This window comes from Tachypleus tridentatus, chromosome 4 (assembly GCF_004210375.1).
Source record: "Tachypleus tridentatus isolate NWPU-2018 chromosome 4, ASM421037v1, whole genome shotgun sequence".
NCBI lineage: Eukaryota > Metazoa > Arthropoda > Merostomata > Xiphosura > Limulidae > Tachypleus > Tachypleus tridentatus.
Genome location: NC_134828.1, coordinates 47,813,276 through 47,836,690, shown reverse-complemented (window position 1 = coordinate 47,836,690; position 23,415 = coordinate 47,813,276). Strand labels below are relative to the sequence as shown.

At 36.3% G+C, this 23,415-nt stretch overlaps 2 non-coding genes across 2 annotated transcripts; both read right to left on the bottom strand.

Annotated features, from left to right (window-relative positions):
- Nucleotides 1-16,853: 16,853 nt before the first annotated feature.
- On the bottom strand, nt 16,854-16,933 carry TRNAL-UAG (transfer RNA leucine (anticodon UAG)). The gene has a single exon. It is a non-coding gene; the product is annotated as a tRNA-Leu (tRNA).
- Nucleotides 16,934-22,871: 5,938 nt separating this feature from the next.
- TRNAL-AAG (transfer RNA leucine (anticodon AAG)) lies at nt 22,872-22,951 on the bottom strand. Its single transcript has one exon. It is a non-coding gene; the product is annotated as a tRNA-Leu (tRNA).
- Nucleotides 22,952-23,415: the final 464 nt, after the last annotated feature.

Here is a 23,415-nt window from a genome sequence, read left to right as displayed (position 1 = left end):
ACATACTGTATTCTGTTAAGAAACACACTTGTAATAAAGTATAAAAGAAACCACTGCTTTTAGGTGTTAAATTAGAAACACGTATTGAAAGGGATTAATCCTTTTTTTTAACTTATTGACACTGATGTCTCGCATCATTTCTTCATGATTGTGGTTCATATCCTTTCCGTCGCAACGCTGCTGACACGATCACAGCTTTTCATACCATTCTGTGACCGTGTTCGGCTATACTACACATTCATTTAGGTTGTCTCCCACAACAAAATCTTTCAATCCGTATTTTACTCGTCATCCTTCTTTACACAAAACACTGTCATATCTTGAGATTGCGATATGAAAAAAAATATCAATTCATCATAACAGTGGTGCTGACAGTATATATGTGCGATTTTTTTATAGCAAAGCCACATTAGTCTATATGCTGACCGTACGTCTTTGTTGGAACAAATTGTCAAGGAATCTTTTAAATCTATCCCTAGAATCCAACTTTCACGAAACCTAGCTTCAAAAAATGTATTCCATGTATTGAAGAATCACGAGAAGGCAGTTACAGCCACATTCTGTACACCACAATTTCATTTTCTATGCACATATTCTAAATGGAAGTTTAAAGATCACTGAGTTAGGAAGGTACTAGAAACATTATTCAGTGTTTAGCAGAATTACTGCAGGAAAACCTCGCTCTTATACTTACTCTAAAAATTTTCTGGAGAATCTCAACTAAAGATTGGCACGGGGAAGAATATTTACGATAACATTTAATCTACTTACATCAGTATAAGAGTCGATAAGGTTTTCTTTTTTTTTATTGGCGGTAGACAGAAATATATCTTTAGATTTTATCGTGCTAGTTATCCGAAAGCAAAATAATGAGGACACGTCTTCATTTGTATTTCAGCGGGAGATATAAAACTTTTAAATATTATTCTAAAGAAAACAGAAACAATACGTTAACACTTCATCTTGACAAAAGAAATCTATGAATGCAGTCAATACGTGCAGTGAAAGACTGCAAGTGTCTCGAAGGAAGTTGAGGATGATAAATGCTTATTTGGGTCTGGAATTAATTTGAAAATCTACTATATTACTTCAGTTCCATGATTGCAATTAAACATTTTTATCAAATGCAAATGATGCATATACCGCAGATTTGCACCCCAACTTCTGTTTGTATTTCAGATGAATATAATAGAGAGTGTAAGCACGTGATTTGGTTTCCCAGGAAAGTCGGTAATTTGTTTATCTCATATTTCAATTCGCAGTTCCAGAAACTTTTTAACGAGAAATCCTCTGATAATATATATCTAAAACAACAATGTCTAAGGCGTAACTTGTCATAAATTAGTTAGAGACTTCCATAGCGCTCGAGATCAACTGTCGCATATCGCGAATTACAATGTTTGTTCAGCATATTTTAATTTTTAACGATACACCGTTTTACGTGATAGCAAATTTGCTATCGTAACCCATTTCTTAATAAACTGAGTTATGCTCACGCTAATTTCACAAATTGTTTTTTTGCTGATTCATTGTGACATAGTTTCAAGATCAATGGAGTTAACCGCATTTTATACTTCACAAACTAAATACTAACAGTAATATTTATGTTTTTTGTGTAAGGATTGAATAGAAATGTTTGTTTATTTAACATACGTCACATCTGGCATTATATAAAAATAAACGCTCCTATTTCTTGAAATTATTAATGGCGAGGTTCAATTTTAGAAGAAAATTTAAGTTTTTCTTATTTCTCTGATTGTTGAGACCGCAAGTTGAACATGCAAATCGTCAAAGAAAAGTCTATTTTCCTATAATAAAAGATTTTAAAGTAAAGTAGAAAATGCCATAAAACTTTTAATGCTCTCTTTTTCTTGAGAGATTCAATTCTTTTTTTCCAATGTAACATACGAGTAGGGGTTATTTTATGTTATGACACCGAATTTTAGGCGTTCCTACTTTAGAAATGCTAATTTGAGAAAGTAAGTTCAACAAGCGTCATCTGACCTACTGCCTTTATTAAAACAACGAAATCAACAGTTATTAGTATAAAACACTCACAGATGATAATTTAATTTTAGCCTTTACCCTAACGAAGCCCGCATGACCTTAATAATATAACTGGTCTACTGAAAAGGACTACCGACATTATTACTGAAAGACGATGCTGTCGAAACTAAACTTGTACTTGAATAAACCTGAAAAATTAAACATTCATTTGGAACCGTTAAGTGTAACGTCATTTTGTTGAAACGGAACGGACTTTCTTGTGCAATATTGCTTAACATTACGAAATTCCCGGAATTCTCCATATCTTTAAATACTGCGACGGTGCTAGCGGCTTCTCAGTTAGCGTTTTTCGATTTTCAATGAAACATCATTTCTCAATACTCAGTGTATAAATAATCACACGTTAATTAATAATAATCGAACAAAACGTATGGTGTTGTAAATAACGAATATTTTGTGAAACTGTATTGGCACACAGTCTTGTTGTGAATTCTATGCGTCGCAAATTCTGCGTTTATCTGAGATTCACCTAAATTATAAAACATGTGGCAGTTGTTTCATGTTAAATTGGTAACAAACGCTTTTGCCTTGTTCTCCTTGTCCCACCAAAAGATTTTCCTTCGAAATATTTTACCCACATTTCTTGTTCATCTGATATGTGGCATAATAAAGAAAGAATGGCAGCGGTGGGATTCAAACCCACGCCCTTTCGGACTGGTGCCTTAAACCAGCGCCTTAGACCGCTCGGCCACACTACCTTGTATATATTTTTTCTACACATTTGAAAAAAGAGTTTTTTACAAGTTGAAAACCTTTTATATGTATATATCTCAATATTCACTTAAATTCCAAATCCAACATACTGTATTCTGTTAAGAAACACACTTGTAATAAAGTATAAAAGAAACCACTGCTTTTAGGTGTTAAATTAGAAACACGTATTGAAAGGGATTAATCCTTTTTTTAACTTATTGACACTGATGTCTCGCATCATTTCTTCATGATTGTGGTTCATATCCTTTCCGTCGCAACGCTGCTGACACGATCACAGCTTTTCATACCATTCTGTGACCGTGTTCGGCTATACTACACATTCATTTAGGTTGTCTCCCACAACAAAATCTTTCAATCCGTATTTTACTCGTCATCCTTCTTTACACAAAACACTGTCATATCTTGGAGATTGCGATATGAAAAAAAATATCAATTCATCATAACAGTGGTGCTGACAGTATATATGTGCGATTTTCTTATAGCAAAGCCACATCAGTCTATATGCTGACCGTACGTCTTTGTTGGAACAAATTGTCAAGGAATCTTTTAAATCTATCCCTAGAATCCAACTTTCACGAAACCTAGCTTCAAAAAATGTATTCCATGTATTGAAGAATCACGAGAAGGCAGTTACAGCCACATTCTGTACACCACAATTTCATTTTCTATGCACATATTCTAAATGGAAGTTTAAAGATCAGTGAGTTAGGAAGGTACTAGAAACATTATTCAGTGTTTAGCAGAATTACTGCAGGAAAACCTCGCTCTTATACTTACTCTAAAAATTTTCTGGAGAATCTCAACTAAAGATTGGCACGGGAAGAATATTTACGATAACATTTAATCTACTTACATCAGTATAAGAGTCGATAAGGTTTTCTTTTTTTTTATTGGCGGTAGACAGAAATATATCTTTAGATTTTATCGTGCTAGTTATCCGAAAGCAAAATAATGAGGACACGTCTTCATTTGTATTTCAGCGGGAGATATAAAACTTTTAAATATTATTCTAAAGAAAACAGAAACAATACGTTAACACTTCATCTTGACAAAAGAAATCTATGAATGCAGTCAATACGTGCAGTGAAAGACTGCAAGTGTCTCGAAGGAAGTTGAGGATGATAAATGCTTATTTGGGTCTGGAATTAATTTGAAAATCTACTATATTACTTCAGTTCCATGATTGCAATTAAACATTTTTATCAAATGCAAATGATGCATATACCGCAGATTTGCACCCCAACTTCTGTTTGTATTTCAGATGAATATAATAGAGAGTGTAAGCACGTGATTTGGTTTTTCCAGGAAAGTCGGTAATTTGTTTATCTCATATTTCAATTCGCAGTTCCAGAAACGTTTTAGCGAGAAATCCTCTGATAATATGTATCTAAAACAACAATGTCTAAGGCGTAACTTGTCATATAATAGTTAGAGACTTCCATAGCGCTCGAGATCATCTGTCGCATATCGCGAATTACAATGTTTGTTCAGCATATTTTAATTTTAACGATACACCGTTTTACGTGATAGCAAATTTGCTATCGTAACCCATTTCTTAATAAACTGAGTTATGCTCACGCTAATTTCACAAATTGTTTTTTTGCTGATTCATTGTGACATAGTTTCAAGATCAATGGAGTTAACCGCATTTTATACTTCACAAACTAAATACTAACAGGAATATTTATGTTTTTTGTGTAAGGATTGAATAGAAATGTTTGTTTATTTAACATACGTCACATCTGGCATTATATAAAAATAAACGCTCCTATTTCTTGAAATTATTAATGGCGAGGTTCAATTTTAGAAGAAAATTTAAGTTTTTCTTATTTCTCTGATTGTTGAGACCGCAAGTTGAACATGCAAATCGTCAAAGAAAAGTCTATTTTCCTATAATAAAAGATTTTAAAGTAAAGTAGAAAATGCCATAAAACTTTTATGCTCTCTTTCTTGAGAGATTCAATTCTTTTTTCCAATGTAACATACGAGTAGGGGTTATTTTATATCATGACACCGAATTTTAGGCGTTCCTACTTTAGAAATGCTAATTTGAGAAAGTAAGTTCAACAAGCGTCATCTGACCTACTGCCTTTATTAAAACAACGAAATCAACAGTTATTAGTATAAAACACTCACAGATGATAATTTAATTTTAGCCTTTACCCTAACGAAGCCCGCATGACCTGAATAATATAACTGGTCTACTGAAAAGGACTACGGACATTATTACTGAAAGACGATGCTGTCGAAACTAAACTTGTACTTGAATAAACCTGAAAAATTAAACATTCATTTGGAACCGTTAAGTGTAACGTCAGTTTGTTGAAACGGAACGGACTTTCTTGTGCAATATTGCTTAACATTACGAAATTCCCGGAATTCTCCATATCTTTAAATACTGCGACGGTGCTAGCGGCTTCTCAGTTAGCGTTTTTCCATTTTCAATGAAACATCATTTCTCAATACTCAGTGTATAAATAATCACACGTTAATTAATAATAATCGAACAAAACGTATGGTGTTGTAAATAACGAATATTTTGTGAAACTGTGTTGGCACACAGTCTTGTTGTGAATTCTATGCGTCGCAAATTCTGCGTTTATCTGAGATTCACCTAAATTATAAAACATGTGGCAGTTGTTTCATGTTAAATTGGTAACAAACGCTTTTGCCTTGTTCTCCTTGTCCCACCCAAAAGATTCTCCTTCGAAATATTTTACCCACATTTCTTGTTCATCTGATATGTGGCATAATAAAGAAAGAATGGCAGCGGTGGGATTCAAACCCACGCCCTTTCGGACTGGTGCCTTAAACCAGCGCCTTATACCGCTCGGCCACACTACCTTGTATATATTTTTCTACACATTTGAAAAAAGAGTTTTTTTACAAGTTGAAAACCTTTTATATGTATATATCTCAATATTCACTTAATTTCCACATTCAACATACTGTATTCTGTTAAGAAACACACTTGTAATAAAGTATAAAAGAAACCACTGCTTTTAGGTGTTAAATTAGAAACACGTATTGAAAGGGATTAATCCTTTTTTTAACTTATTGACACTGATGTCTCGCATCATTTCTTCATGATTGTGGTTCATATCCTTTCCGTCGCAACGCTGCTGACACGATCACAGCTTTTCATACCACTCTGTGACCGTGTACGGCTATCATACACATTCATTTAGGTTGTCTCCCACAACAAAATCTTTCAATCCGTATTTTACTCGTCATCCTTCTTTACACAAAACACTGTCATATCTTGGAGATTGCGATATGAAAAAAAATATCAATTCATCACAACAGTGGTGCTGACAGTATATATGTGCGATTTTCTTATAGCAAAGCCACATCAGTCTATATGCTGACCGTACGTCTTTGTTGGAACAAATTGTCAAGCAATCTTTTAAATCTATCCCTAGAATCCAACTTTCACGAAACCTAGCTTCAAAAAATGTATTCCATGTATTGAAGAATCACGAGAAGGCAGTTACAGCCACATTCTGTACACCACAATTTCATTTTCTATGCACATATTCTAAATGGAAGTGTAAAGATCAGTGAGTTAGGAAGGTACTAGAAACATTATTCAGTGTTTAGCAGAATTACTGCAGGAAAACCTCGCTCTTATACTTACTCTAAAAATTTTCTGGAGAATCTCAACTAAAGATTGGCACGGGAAGAATATTTACAATAACATTTAATCTACTTACATCAGTATAAGAGTCGATAAGGTTTTCTTTTTTTTTTATTGACGGTAGACAGAAATATATCTTTAGATTTTATCGTGCTAGTTATCCGAAAGCAAAATAATGAGAACACGTCTTCATTTGCATTTCAGCGGGAGATATAAAACTTTTAAATATTATTCTAAAGAAAACAGAAACAATACGTTAACACTTCATCTTGACAAAAGAAATCTATGAATGCAGTCAATACGTGCAGTGAAAGACTGCAAGTGTCTCGAAGGAAGTTGAGGATGATAAATGCTTATTTGGGTCTGGAATTAATTTGAAAATTTTTTCATATATTTGAAAATCTACTATATTACTTCAGTTCCATGATTGCAATTAAACATTTTTATCAAATGCAAATGATGCATATACCGCAGATTTGCACCCCAACTTCTGTTTGTATTTCAGATGAATATTATAGAGAGTGTAAGCACGTGATTTGGTTTTCCAGGAAAGTCGGTAATTTGTTTATCTCATATTTCAATTCGCAGTTCCAGAAACGTTTTAACGAGAAATCCTCTGATAATATGTATCTAAAACAACAATGTCTAAGGCGTAACTTGTCATAAATTAGTTAGAGACTTCCATAGCGCTCGAGATCAACTGTCGCATATCGCGAATTACAATGTTTGTTCAGCATATTTTAATTTTTAACGATACACCGTTTTACGTGATAGCAAATTTGCTATCGTAACCCATTTCTTAATAAACTGAGTTATGCTCACGCTAATTTCACAAATTGTTTTTTTGCTGATTCATTGTGATATAGTTTCAAGATCAATAGAGTTAACCGCATTTTATACTTCACAAACTAAATACTAACAGGAATATTTATGTTTTTTGTGTAAGGATTGAATAGAAATGTTTGTTTATTTAACATACGTCACATCTGGCATTATATAAAAATAAACGCTCCTATTTCTTGAAATTATTAATGGCGAGGTTCAATTTTAGAAGAAAATTTACGTTTTTCCTATTTCTCTGATTGTTCAGACCGCAAGTTGAACCTGCAAATCGTCAAAGAAAAGTTTATTTTCCTATGATAAAAGATTTTAAAGTAAAGTAGAAAATGCCATAAAACTTTTTATGCTCTCTTTCTTGAGAGATTCAATTCTTTTTTTCCAATGTAACATACGAGTAGGGTTATTTTATATCATGACACCGAATTTTAGGCGTTCCTACTTTAGAAATGCTAATTTGAGAAAGTAAGTTCAACAAGCGTCATCTGACCTACTGTCTTTATTAAAACAACGAAATCAACAGTTATTAGTATAAAACACTCACAGATGATAATTTAATTTTAGCCTTTACCCTAACGAAGCCCGCATGACCTGAATAATATAACTGGTCTACTGAAAAGGACTACCGACATTATTACTGAAAGACGATGCTGTCGAAACTAAACTTGTACTTGAATAAACCTGAAAAATTAAACATTCATTTGGAACCGTTAAGTGTAACGTCAGTTTGTTGAAACGGAACGGACTTTCTTGTGCAATATTGCTTAACATTACGAAATTCCCGGAATTCTCCATATCTTTAAATACTGCGACGGTGCTAGCGGCTTCTCAGTTAGCGTTTTCCATTTTCAATGAAACATCATTTCTCAATACTCAGTGTATAAATAATCACACGTTAATTAATAATAATCGAACAAAACGTATGGTGTTGTAAATAACGAATATTTTGTGAAACTGTGTTGGCACACAGTCTTGTTGTGAATTCTATGCGTCGCAAATTCTGCGTTTATCTGAGATTCACCTAAATTATAAAACATGTGGCAGTTGTTTCATGTTAAATTGGTAACAAACGCTTTTGCCTTGTTCTCCTTGTCCCACCAAAAAGATTCTCCTTCGAAATATTTTACCCACATTTCTTGTTCATCTGATATGTGGCATAATAAAGAAAGAATGGCAGCGGTGGTATTCAAACCCACGCCCTTTCGGACTGGTGCCTTAAACCAGCGCCTTAGACCGCTCGGCCACACTACCTTGTATATATTTTTCTACACATTTGAAAAAGAGTTTTTACAAGTTGAAAACCTTTTATATGTATATATATCAATATTCACTTAATTTCCACATTCAACATACTGTATTCTGTTAAGAAACACACTTGTAATAAAGTATAAAAGAAACCACTGCTTTTAGGTGTTAAATTAGAAACACGTATTGAAAGGGATTAATCCTTTTTTTAACTTATTGACACTGATGTCTCGCATCATTTCTTCATGATTGTGGTTCATATCCTTTCCGTCGCAACGCTGCTGACACGATCACAGCTTTTCATACCACTCTGTGACCGTGTTCGGCTATCCTACACATTCATTTAGGTTGTCTCCCACAACAAAATCTTTCAATCCGTATTTTACTCGTCATCCTTCTTTACACAAAACACTTTCATATCTTGGAGATTGCGATATGAAAAAAATATCAATTCATCACAACAGTGGTGCTGACAGTATATATGTGCGATTTTCTTATAGCAAAGCCACATCAGTCTATATGCTGACCGTACGTCTTTGTTGGAACAAATTGTCAAGCAATCTTTTAAATCTATCCCTAGAATCCAACTTTCACGAAACCTAGCTTCAAAAAATGTATTCCATGTATTGAAGAATCACGAGAAGGCAGTTACAGCCACATTCTGTACACCACAATTTCATTTTCTATGCACATATTCTAAATGGAAGTGTAAAGATCAGTGAGTTAGGAAGGTACTAGAAACATTATTCAGTGTTTAGCAGAATTACTGCAGGAAAACCTCGCTCTTATACTTACTCTAAAAATTTTCTGGAGAATCTCAACTAAAGATTGGCACGGGGAAGAATATTTACAATAACATTTAATCTACTTACATCAGTATAAGAGTCGATAAGGTTTTCTTTTTTTTTTATTGACGGTAGACAGAAATATATCTTTAGATTTTATCGTGCTAGTTATCCGAAAGCAAGATAATGAGAACACGTCTTCATTTGCATTTCAGCGGGAGATATAAAACTTTTAAATATTATTCTCAAGAAAACAGAAACAATACGTTAACACTTCATCTTGACAAAAGAAATCTATGAATGCAGTCAATACGTGCAGTGAAAGACTGCAAGTGTCTCGAAGGAAGTTGAGGATGATAAATGCTTATTTGGGTCTGGAATTAATTTGAAAATTTTTTCATATATTTGAAAATCTACTATATTACTTCAGTTCCATGATTGCAATTAAACATTTTTATCAAATGCAAATGATGCATATACCGCAGATTTGCACCCCAACTTCTGTTTGTATTTCAGATGAATATAATAGAGAGTGTAAGCACGTGATTTGGTTTTCCAGGAAAGTCAGTAATTTGTTTATCTCATATTTCAATTCACAGTTCCAGAAACGTTTTAGCGAGAAATCCTCTGATAATATGTATCTAAAACAACAATGTCTAAGGCGTAACTTGTCATAAAATAGTTAGAGACTTCCATAGCGCTCGAGATCAACTGTCGCATATCGCGAATTACAATGTTTGTTCAGCATATTTTAATTTTAACGATACACCGTTTGACGTGATAGCAAATTTGCTATCGTAACCCATTTCTTAATAAACTGAGTTATGCTCACGCTAATTTCACAAATTGTTTTTTTGCTGATTCATTGTGATATAGTTTCAAGATCAATAGAGTTAACCGCATTTTATACTTCACAAACTAAATACTAACAGGAATATTTATGTTTTTTGTGTAAGGATTGAATAGAAATGTTTGTTTATTTAACATACGTCACATCTGGCATTATATAAAATAAACGCTCCTATTTCTTGAAATTATTAATGGCGAGGTTCAATTTTAGAAGAAAATTTAAGTTTTTCCTATTTCTCTGATTGTTGAGACCGCAAGTTGAACCTGCAAATCGTCAAAGAAAAGTTTATTTTCCTATGATAAAAGATTTTAAAGTAAAGTAGAAAATGCCATAAAACTTTTTATGCTCTCTTTCTTGAGAGATTCAATTCTTTTTTCCAATGTAACATACGAGTAGGGGTTATTTTATATCATGACACCGAATTTTAGGCGTTCCTACTTTAGAAATGCTAATTTGAGAAAGTAAGTTCAACAAGCGTCATCTGACCTACTGCCTTTATTAAAACAACGAAATCAACAGTTATTAGTATAAAACACTCACAGATGATAATTTAATTTTAGCCTTCACCCTATCGAAGCCCGCATGACCTGAATAATATAACTGGTCTACTGAAAAGGACTACGGACATTATTACTGAAAGACGATGCTGTCGAAACTAAGCTTGTACTTGAATAAACCTGAAAAATTAAACATTCATTTGGAACCGTTAAGTGTAAGTAACGTCAGTTTGTTGAAACGGAACGGATTTTCTTGTGCAATATTGTTTAACATTACGAAATTCCCGGAATTCTCCATATCTTTAAATACTGCGACGGTGCTAGCGGCTTCTCAGTTAGCGTTTTTCCATTTTCAATGAAACATCATTTCTCAATACTCAGTGTATAAATAATCACACGTTAATTAATAATAATCGAACAAAACGTATGGTGTTGTAAATAACGAATATTTTGTGAAACTGTGTTGGCACACAGTTTTGTTGTGAATTCTATGCGTCGCAAATTCTGCGTTTATCTGAGATTCACCTAAATTATAAAACATGTGGCAGTTGTTTCATGTTAAATTGGTAACAAACGCTTTTGCCTTGTTCTCCTTGTCACATCAAAAATATTCTCCTTTGAAATATTTTACCCACATTTCTTGTTCATCTGATATGTGGCATAATAAAGAAAGAATGGCAGCGGTGGGATTCGAACCCACGCCCTTTCGGACTGGTGCCTTAAACCAGCTTTTTTTTTTTTTTTATTTATCCCACCTTTACGAGGGTGTATACACAGAGATACGACAAATAAAAGACAGGTTAATGAATTAGCATGTAACAATAACTCTATAGATTACCATGCTGAACAGCACCACAAAGTTAATAAAATAAAGTAAAAATAAATAAAAGAGGTAATTGGAACAGCAGGTTATCCATCAAACATTATAGTGAACATTAACAAAACAAGAAACCAATGGACCTTTATTGGTAACAAAAATATAATGAAATAACAACTTATCTTAACAACGTACACAAGAAAAACCTTGGGCACCTTGGGTCACCAAGCTACCAACATAAGAATACACAGAATGAAACACATTTAATGAGTTATGTAACAAAGATCGCTGATAATGGAGATGAATATGTTTACGTACAAGCACTTTAAACATGGAAATTAAATGAATTACGCGATTTCGTGCCAAAGAAACTGAACGAGCAGAACATATAACCTGACGTGCCAAACTAGTAATCAAACCGAATATGTTCCAGCATCTCCTGGGTAACGAAGGATGAGATCCCACTAAGAGGCATCTCCTCCATACCCAGTTAGATATAGGACATCCAAAATAAAACGCCAATAATTTATATACATATGACCACAATGGCTGTACAAAAGGACATTGGAAAAACAGATGGTCTATGGTTTCCCGCCCGTTTGAACAGAAAGTGCACAACCCTGTGGGATGTCTGTCCATATGTATCAGCTTCATATTAGTGGTTATCGCCCGCAACCACAGTAAATAATCCACATCACAAATATAAAATCCCACAAAAGAAGAATAAGCGTTTTTGCGAATGCGTTTCCAGTCTCCAGGAGGAACAATATCCCCCAAGTAGAATGGAGCAGGGAAATTAGTAGCGAGTGGATACTGTAAATGTCCCACCAGTTGCTTCACAGATAAACCCTGAAAATGAACTCGATTATCGGAGTGGTCCAGAAAATATAAATCCACAACACGTGTGGACGACGGAAGAGGAGCCGGCTGGGTGGACAAAACCGGCAACCAGTCCACAGGCAACGCCTCTTTGAGCATATGAAAATGTGAAAAAATTGTGCGGACATTGGCCAACGGGTCAGCGTCCGTACACATTTCAATCACTGCCCCCACCGGAAGAAAAGCAGGGAGCACCTCGTACAATAAATGGCGGACCTGAACCAATCCTGCGTTAATGAATTCAGGAAAATGAAATGTTCGGTGCCGAACATCAACAATAGCCGGATTGAAAAACAAAGGTTCATCAAAAATTTGTGGGGAAAGAGAAGCTGGGACAATCCCTTTATCCCCAAGAAGAACCTTCCAGGCATGAAATATTTCCTGAATATAGAAAGGTAACGATTTCAGAAAACGTGGCAAAATTCGGCATTGAAGAATCCGAAAGCCCAAAGAGAGATTGCCATAACAAGAAAAAATTCCAGAAAGAAGTTGTCGCAAGGTGGAAGGACAAGAAGCATCCAAACAACGCTGCAACAACTTCAAACGGAATGCGAGTTTACGAGTATTAACATCAACCAAGTTGATACCTCCACAATCATAACTCCGGATCAGAATACCGTATGCCACTTTATGTATACCTCCCCGCCAAATAAAATCCAGTATACATTTGCGAAATCGAGTCTCAAACTGTCTTGGCAACGGGAGTATATTCAACGGGTACCATAACACCGATGCCACCAAGAAGTTCACCACAAGAGATTTACCCTTTAGCAACAAAGAACGAAATCGCCACGACACCAAGACACGAGATATCCTGCGCAAAACACCCTGCCACGTATCTTGCAGCATGACATCGAAATGAGAGTGGAAAACTATTCCCAAAATCCGAATAGGATCCTGGGAAATTCTCAACTCACCAAGGACGAAGTCTGCAGAAGAGGCCAAACACCCAACCCTCAAACCCTGACACTTGGTCCAGTTGATCTTCCCACCAGTAGCTTTGCCAAACGTTCAGCAGACATCCAACATGCGGCAAAGATTTGGCGTCTTGTAAGGTTAAGGTTGTATCATCAGCGTGTTGATAAGTAAGTGAAGGCGTGGTGAGTAACACATCACCACCAATATCAGTAATATGTACATTATGATGTAACATATTTCGTAACGGTTCGACACTGAGAACGTAAATGAGAGCAGACATTGGGCATCCTTGACGAATACCCCGAGTTACAGCAAAATCATTCGTGAGAAATCCATTAAACTTAACACAACTAGAAATTGAAGTATAGCAAAGACGAACCCAATGAACAAAAGTAGAACCAAAACCAATAAGCAGAAGAAGTTGAAATAGATAGTCATAGGCCACCCGATCAAAGGCTTGCATCTGATCGAGCTTCAAAAAGATTCCACCCTGGCCGGTACGTGCTAAAGATTGCAATAGCAAAACGAGTGTTAACGGAGTATCAGCAACGTTCCGTCCAGGTATACACCCGGATTGGTCATCTGAAACTAAACTGGAGATCACAGACGAAAGGCGACGAGCCAGCACTTTGGCCAGAACAAAGCAATGTCAAAGGCCGGCTGTTAGCCGCCAACCGTCGATCCCCGCCTTTCGGGATAGGAAGAATTACCCCAGAACACATTGTACGGAGCAACTGTGGAGAGTGGAGCAGTTCAGACAAAACAGATAAAAGTCGTCAACAAAAAGAGGGAGAAAATATTTGTAAAATTCGGACGTAAAACCATCCAAACCAGGAGATTTGCCCAGCGGTAAACTGTCTAGAGCAGCGAGAACTTCCAGAACCGTGAATGGAGCATCACAAATATGAGCTTGTTCATGGGAAAGAGTTCGATCTACGAATGAGATAAAGAAATCGATGTCTGCCTGCAGAACGATATCCTTAGTGTACAGTGCGGAATAATACTGATGTAAAACAGCAGCGATATCTTCCACACCGGACACCTCCACACCCCTATCAGTGAGCATGGATCGAAACTCAATTCTGCTTTGACGGACCTTTTCCATACGAAGAAAGTAAGACGTAGATCTCTCACCCTCCTCAAACCAACGAATATGAGATCGAATCCGCGCCCCCTCTATGGTATCGTGATCCAAAGTCTCCAAGGCATCTTCAAGTTCATACAATTTGATCTTAGACCTACCAGGGTAACGGGACAGTTTTCGAAGCTCACGATTGATGGACGACTCAAGCTGAAATTTGCGAGAACGGGAAGCCCGCGCTCGAAGAATCGAATAACGCTGGGAAAGTAAACGGAAGGCGCATTTCAATTTTTCATACCACGTAATTTTATCAGTCCCATAGACTGACCAACTACGACTTCTGGCGATCAACAGCTTTCACATATTCGGCATCCCTCAATAACTGGTTATTGAAGTGCCAGAAATTAGGACCTCTGACAACGGGCCGCAGAGTAAGGTCGAATCCCAATAAAGCGTGATCTGTAGCAGGAAACCACAACGTACGTAAACGTTGGACAGTCCCCTGCAAGGTAGAAGAAAGCAAAACCGTGTCAATACGAGACGACATCATCTCACCATTAACAAACGGCTTCCATGTGAAACCAGGTGTAGTCGGCGATATGAGTGAATGCGCATCAAGTAAATCAAACCTATTAAGAAACTCTACAAAAGCCGAACGGCTGGCGTCACGGGAGAAACGGACCGGAAATCGATCGCGTGCCACATCCACCACACAATTAAAATCTCCCACAACAAGCAATCCCATGCAACCATCCAAACAATACTCCAAGTTTTGGAAAAATTCCCGTCGCTCGGAGATATCGCGAGGAGCATACACAGATGATAACAGATAAGACAAAGACTCGAAACTGAATGTTACAGTCAGAACCCTACCCACCCCATCAGAAGAAACGAATGTAACATTATCACTTAAAAACCACTGTAACAAGATGGCAACCCCTTGTCGGCCAGAAGGAGAATTGTTAACAAAAGCTACACCTGGCCAAAATTTCAGAACGACATCATGAAAATCATCAGTAAAAAAACGTTTCCTGTAAACAAACAACATCAAAATTAGTAACAAAGTAATCCAGATAATAAGCCAGCTTACTAACATTACGCAACCCATTACAATTCAAAACTCCCACCCTTAGTAAATGTACCATGCAAAAGATAAAGTAAAGGTACAAGAATTGAAAGGAAACTGTCACAAACACAAAAATAACAAGAATAAATGTAAAGATCTAAGCAAATATGCACAAAGTACAAACAACAATAAAGGACAGTCTTACACTAACTGAAACAAACAAACTGGCACAACAAACTCATTTAAGGCTGAGACACCGCCTTCGCCCGAGATATCCGTTGTATTGGCACGTCCGACACCCGTTTTCGTCCACTGCCTTTCTTAGAAGTGTCACCAGGAGACATTGCCACCACACTAGCATACCTCCAACGACGAGGAAGAGGCACCTCCACATCGCCGGCGGTACTCTCACCACTAACCGGAAGTGGTGAGAAGTGACGATCAAAATTGCGTCCTCCAGCTTGGGGATGACTACTAGCCCGTTCCCTGGCCCCACCAGAAACCGTCGATCGCCTGGAAGATACATCGTCCACCACCAAATGGGTAGCTGCAGCCTCCCCTGAAAGGGGAATCTCCGAATAAACGTGAGGACAAACAGAAATTGAGTCAACATCATGAGGCACTGCACGAGAGGAAGCAGCCGTGACTACTTCAGCGGCGTCACTAGAGGAAGTTCGAGGAACAAGCTTGGGACAACGTTGACGGACGTGTCCTTGCACATGACAATGTCGGCATATAAACTGGGGGCAATCGCGATATGAATGATCCGCCCCAAAACATAAATTACACACTTTTGACTGGCGATCATGCTTCACCTTTAACATTACCGCCTTGCCCAAAGGATCAAAAACTTTCACAACGTACGGCAAAGAGATACACTTCTCACTAAAAGACACACGAACATGGCGTATACCTAAATATATGCCCTGGTCCCTCTTCCACACAATGGGGCTTTTCACCTCACAATCAAAATCTTTAAGTTTATTGAGTATAATATCATCGTCTATATATTCTGGGACGTCCATAAATGACACAGTAATAGTGCGTTTAGTGACACCATTAGTCGAACAAAGTACACCATTGACAACTAGACCAGCATCTATAGTCAGGTCCACATCGGCGGGAAGAACAAAAGTTACCTCATAACCACCCGGGGAGAAACAACAGCAGTGACCGAAGCAGCACCAAACGTAGAAATAACAGAATGGATAACGTCCCCATGGCTTGAAGTTGTCGTTTCCACAAAAACAGTACGACGCATAACTTCCATGACCTTCTTGGTTGATGAAGACATCGTCAAACAACTTGAAAAAATACAATATCTAGCAAAAAAAAAAACTACACGCTCACTAGGCTTAGCTGTTAAAGTTACACTAAGGCAATCAGGAAATAGAAAAACACGTCTGCACTCGATGACGAGAACCGGCGCTTTCCAAAATATTTCTTCCATAAAGAAAGAATGGCAGCGGTGGGATTCGAACCCACGCCCTTTCGGACTGGTGCCTAAAACCAGCGCCTTAGACCGCTCGGCCACGCTACCGTGTGTTTTGTTATCTCCACATTTGAAAAAAGAGTTCTTCTCAAACTCAAATTAACGTGACGGGGGTTTAGTTTAGAGAGAGAGAAATCAGAAGAATTGTGCTTCCTCTTCATCCTTTTTCGTGGAAGTTTATTGAATTTAGCTGGGTTTGTTTTAACTCTATTTTGGGTGAAGGAGTGAAGTTGGTCATAATTAATATTATTCATGAACGAGGCAAAGGTAGCACCGGAGAAAACAGCCAGATCACGTCCCGAAAGTTAGATGTCATAGTAAATTTGAACATAAACAACCCAATTCAGGGCATGGCAATAAAGTTGCCTAGGCTGGGATCTGAAGATCCAATGCCTGAGTTTTTGCTGTGGGGAGAAACGGAAGTGCCCCAAAAAACCCACTTTCACAGGACAGGCGCTGAAAGTTTTACCTATCCTGTGCCCGAGACCTGAAAAAGAAAATACATAATGTTTTCGTGAGTTTTGCCCTTTAAGTACTTCGTTGTGTTGTTTGTGACTCCCGAAATATGTTGTATGGTGAAATAAATTTGGTTGGTGCACTAGTTAATTTATAGAGTTTGTTTGTTTCTGTGTTCTGCTTTTAAGTAGTATTTGTGTGCTATTTCTATTAGTCTCTATTATTTCTATTACAACATATTAGTGTTGGTAAGTTGCAGATTTGATGTATATAATTTACTGGAGTGTATGATGGTAGACTGAATGCAGATCTTAGTACAGTATTTTGTTTTGTTGAGCTTGGATTTTCTGGAGTGTGTTATTTGACATATTATATGTGACTTGACATCCATACTCTATTAGTGGACGGATGTGAGCTTTGTATATTTGTATAATGGTTTTTTGGTGAGCATTTTCAGTGTTTGCTGGTTAGAGTCATTAAGTGTGAAATGCGTTTTCTAATTGATGAGTGTATGTTGTTAACATATTTTTTCCATGTTAGTTTGTGTCAAAAGTGATGCCAAGGAATGTGATGTTTTAGCTCATGTTAATGGGCGTATTTCCGAGTGATAATTTTACTTTTTCTAGATTTTTTTCTTTGTTTTTTCAGTTTCCTGTAGAAGGTGATTGCTTGTGTTTTGGTTGGATTTAAAACTACTCTCCATTTGTTACTCCAGGTCGAGACGTTGTTCAGTGATTCTTGAACGCGAGACATGGCCATTACTGGGTTTCTGGAGGTGCTCCAGATAGCGATGTCGTCTGCGTATTGTGAATTATGTGTGTATGTTAAATTTGGGAAAGGTATGTTGCTGACGAAAATAATATATAGTAGTGGAGAAAGAACTGTTCCTTGGGGCACTCCTGCAGTTATGTTCAATGATTTAGATATAGTTTTATTGACTTTTACTTATGCTGTTCTATCTCTCAGGAAGTTTGATATCCATTTAACTATAGTGGGGTTTATTTTTAGATGAGTTAGTTTGTAGTTGATGGCATTGTGTCATACGCTGTCAAATGCTTTTTCGACGTCTAGGAATACACCAACGGTCACTTGGTTGTTGTTAAAAGTTTTGTAGACTGATTCGTTGAGTCGTGTGAGGTGATCTGTTGTTTGCCTGTTTTTTCTGGAGGCATTTTGGGATTCTGGAAGGATATTATTTCTTTCACAAAAGTGAAGAAGACGGTTGGAGATAACCCTCTCCATCAGTTTGCCAAGGCAGCTTAACAGACTGATGAGAGGGAAATTATCTGAATTTGTCCTTTTGGTTTGTTTCTTTGGAATCGTGGTTATGATGGCTATTTTCCAAGTGTCGGGGTAATATCCTGTTGTTAGTGAAATATTCATGATGTTTGTGAGGTGTTGTAATAGGAGAGTAGAGCTTTTTTTCAGAATAATGTTTGGTATTTGGTCATATCCAGGGGAAGTGTTTTCAAGTTTTAATATTAATTTTTAGTTCAGTGATGGTAATTTTCCTGTTGATTGATTTTGAGTATGTCTCCAATGTCTCGCCAGGGAATTGTGGTGAGAATGAAGCTTAATTTCTATTTATGAAGTTGTTGACATGATGTTGGTGTTGTGTGTCAAAGTCGACTGAATTTAGGTTGCAAAAGGAGGATTCGTAGTAGTCGTCTAATAGGTCGGCTTTCTCTACGTCCGTCCTTGCGATTATATTGTTGTGTGTGATATGTTGTTTGTGTTTTTGTCTAAAGAAATACTGTTGAATTTTTTTGGATTGTTTTTAATTTTTTCTAAGTTTTTACAAAAGTTTTGCCAATTAGTGTCTTTTCCTATTTTAATTTATTGTTTAATTTTTGCATTTGTTATGTTAATCTGTGTTTTGATAGATGGATCACGTGTTATAAAGTGTATTCGTCTTAATTGCCTGCGTTTGATTATAAGTGCGGGAATTTCCGGTGTTAAAGTCCATTGATTATGTGAATGCTTTCTCCTTGTTTTAGGGATTGTGTTTTTTATGGCTTTATGTATGGCTTCTGTAACTTGATTTACATAGTTGTCTAGTTCTGTTTTGTTGTTAGCATGTTTAATTGGGTGGGGTAGATATGAATCTAGTGAAGCGTTGAAAGTGAGCCAATCTGTTTTTGGTGTAAGTGTATGCTGAGGGGGGCACGTACGCCACGGCAGGTTGGCGCGGGTGAATCATACAGGAAATGGAGAAGTGGTCACTCGTGATTTCGTCATGCACTCTAAAGTTAGAGATTCTATTTACTGTGTCCTTGGAGGCTATGATGTAATCAAGTACGTCATATGAGCCGTTGGCGGCTGAAAAGTGTGTAGGTGTGTGGTCGTTTATCAGGTGCCTTTTCTTAATAGAAAGAAAATTTTTTTATACACAACCCTCTGCGTGTGTTTCAATTTCCCCATAGTTCTGTGTGTGGAGAATTGAAATCCCCAATGACGATTGGTTTAGGTTTACGGTTAACACTTTTCTGTAGGAAGTTAATGTCGATATCTTTAGTGGGTGAACAATATATGGCTAGAATTGGAATGGTTAGCCGGTTGTTAAAGTGTATATTAAAAAAAATGGTTTCATTTATGTTTGATCTAAATGAATTTCTATTGAGAGTTGTACACATTTAAAAATCTTTATATGTATATATATTTATATCTCAATGTTCACTTAATTTCCACATTCAAGATACTGTATTCTGTGGCAAAACTCACTAGTAATAACGTATAAAAGAAAGCACTGATTTTATGTGTTAAATGACAAAGACGTATTGAAAGGGATTAATTCCTTTTATGGATACTGATGTCTCGAATCATTTCTTTATGATTATGGTTCTTACCCTTTCTGTGGTAACGCTGCTGACACGATCACAGTTTTTCGTACCACTATGTTCGGACACCCTACACAATCATTCAGGTTGTCTCCCACAACAAAATGTTTCAAGCCGTATTTTACACATCATCCTTCTTTACACAAAACAGTGTTACATCTTGGAGATTGCGACATGAAAACAAAAGATCAATTCATCATTCATGGTGCTGACAACACTGGTGCTGACAGTTCGTACGTCTTTAAGAGAACAAATTGGCATTGCAAACTTCTTAATCTATCCGTAGAATCGACCTTTCACGAAACATAGCTTCAGAAAGTGTGTTCCAGGTGTAAAAGAAATACGAGAAGGCAGTTAGAGCCACATTCTGCACACCACAAGTTTATTTTTTGTGTCCAGATTCTAAATGGAAGTATAACGATCAGTGATAAACATTATCCAGTGTTTACCAGATTTACTGCAGGGAAACCACGTTCTTTTTCATACTCTCAAGGTTTTCTATAGAATCTCAACTAAAGATTTACGGAGAAAAGTGTATTTAACTACAACATTTAATCTACTTACAACAATATAGCAGTCGATAAGGTTTGTTTTTTTTAATTGATGGAACAGATGTATATACCTTTAGATTTTATCGTGCTAGTTATCCAAAAACAGAATAAAAAGAACACGTCTTGATTGGCAGTTCAGCGGAAGATAAAAAACCCTTAAATATTATTAAAAAAAACAAAAAAACAATACGGTAACACTTCATCTTGACTAAAGAAATATTTGAAGGCAGTCAACACATGCAGTGATAGACTTTCAGTGTCCGTAAGGATGCTGAGAATGATAAATGCCTATTTGGATCTGGAATTAATTTGAATAATATTTCATATATTCGAAAATATCCTCTATTACTTCTGTTCCATAATTGCAACTAAATATTTGTCAAACCTACAGGATGCAAATACCGCAGATTTGCACCCCGACATCTCTTTGTATTTCAGATGAATATTATAGAGAGTGTGAGCACGAGATATGGTTTCCCAGGAAAGTCGTTAATTTGTTTATATCATATTTCCATTCTCAGTTTCATAAAGATTTAACGAAAAATCCTCTGATAGTATGTACTTAAAAGAACAATGTTTAACACGTAACTTATCATAAATTCGTTAGAGACGTCCACAGTGCTCAAGATCTTCTGTCGGATATCGCGAATTATAATGTTCGGGCAGCCTATTTTAATTTTTAGCGATATACCGTTTGACGTGATTGCAAATTCACTATCGTAATCCATTTCTTAATAAAGTGACTTTACTTTCTTTAATTCCACAAATAGTTTGTTTGCTGATTCTTTGTGATAAAGTTTCAAAATCACTGGCGTTAACCGCAATGCATACTTCACAAAATAAATACTATCAGGAGTATTTACGTTCTTAGTGTAAGGTGTGAATAGAAATGTGTGTTTATTTAAAATACGTCACATCTGGCATTATATAAAGATGAACGTTCCTATCTCTTTAAATTATTAATGCCGAGGTTCAACGTTAAAATAATTGTAAATTTTTCGTATTTCACTTATTTTTTAGACCACAAGTTGAACCCACAAATCGTCAAAGAAGGGTTTGTTTTAGTAGACGAGCATATTTTCCAAGAGATACAAGTTTTAAAAGTAAAATAGAAAATACCATAAAACTTCATATGTTCACTTTCTTTAGAGATTCAATTCTTTTCTATCAATGTTACATACGAGTAGGGGTTATTTTATATAAAACACCGACGTTTAGGCGTTCCTACTTTAGAAATGCTGACCAGAGAAAGTAAATTCAGCAAGCGCCATTTGAACTACTGCTTTTAATAAAACAGAGCAATCGACTGTTCTTTGTATAATACACTCACAGTTGATAATTTGAATTCAACCTTTACCCTTACGAACTACTGCTATTTTAGGATAATTCATTTTTCAGATGACCCTAATTTTGTCAATTTTCCTCCACCTTATATCATGGATTGTTTTCCATTCCTCTAATACAGAAGCTGCTTGGTTTATTTCAGTTGTTTTAGACACATTTCACTATATTCCCTTTCACATGACATTGTTTCATCCTTTTGTCTCTCTTTTGGGCCTTGGATTTTGATAGCCTCGCCTAAAGCAAGCTTTATTTGTTTTCTCATCTTATCTTACCATCAAGCAGATTTTTCTTCTTGATTTCATGCCATTTGCATTCCTGTCAATCCTGTCCCTTTTCTAATTATTTAGCATTTTTTCACCCTATTAATTCTCTTACAGTCAATGTTTACCTTTCAACTCCTTTCTTTGATGTACTTTTTTCCCTCCGTATCTGGGCGTTTGCCATTGTCAGTTCTAGCGGCTTTTCAATCCGCGTTTTCCTGTTTTCAATGAAACATCATTGCTCAATACTCAGTGTATAAATAATGACACGTTAATTAATAATAATTGAACAAAACGTAGTGTGTTGTAAACAACGAATATTTTGTCAAACTGTGTTGACGCAAAGATTAGTTGTGAATTATATGTGTCGCAACTTTCTGCGATTAGCTGATATTTACCTAAACATGGTAATTGTTTTGTGTTTAATTGGTGAGAAACGCTCTTCGCTTGTTGTAATAGGTGCACCAGAAATATCCTCTTTCGAAATATATTTCCCACATTTCTTGTTCATCTAATAATTGGCATAATAAAGAAAGAATGGCAGCGGTGGGATTCGAACCCACGACCTTTCTGACTGGTGCCTTAAACCAGCGCCTTAGACCGCTAGGCCACACTACCTTGTATATATATATGTTTTCTACAAATTTGAAAAATGAGTTTCTTTAGAAGTTGAAAACCTTTTTATATATATATATCTCAATATTCACTTAATTTCCACATTCAACATACTGTATTCTGTTAGGAAACACACTTGTAATAACGTATAAAAGAAACCGCTGATTTTATGTGTTACATTAGAAAGGCGTATTGAAAGGGATTAATTCTTTTCCTTACTTATCGATACTGATGTCTCGAATCATTTCTTTAAGAATATGATTCTTATCCTTTCCATCGCAACGGTCCTGACACGATCACAGCTTTTCATAGCACTCTGTGACCGTGTTTGGCTATCCTACACATTCATTTAGGTTGGCTCCCACAACAAAATGTTTCAATCCGTATTTTACTCGTCATCCTTCTTTACACAAAACAGTGTCATATCTTGGAGATTGCGATATGAAAAAAAAAGATCAATTCATCAC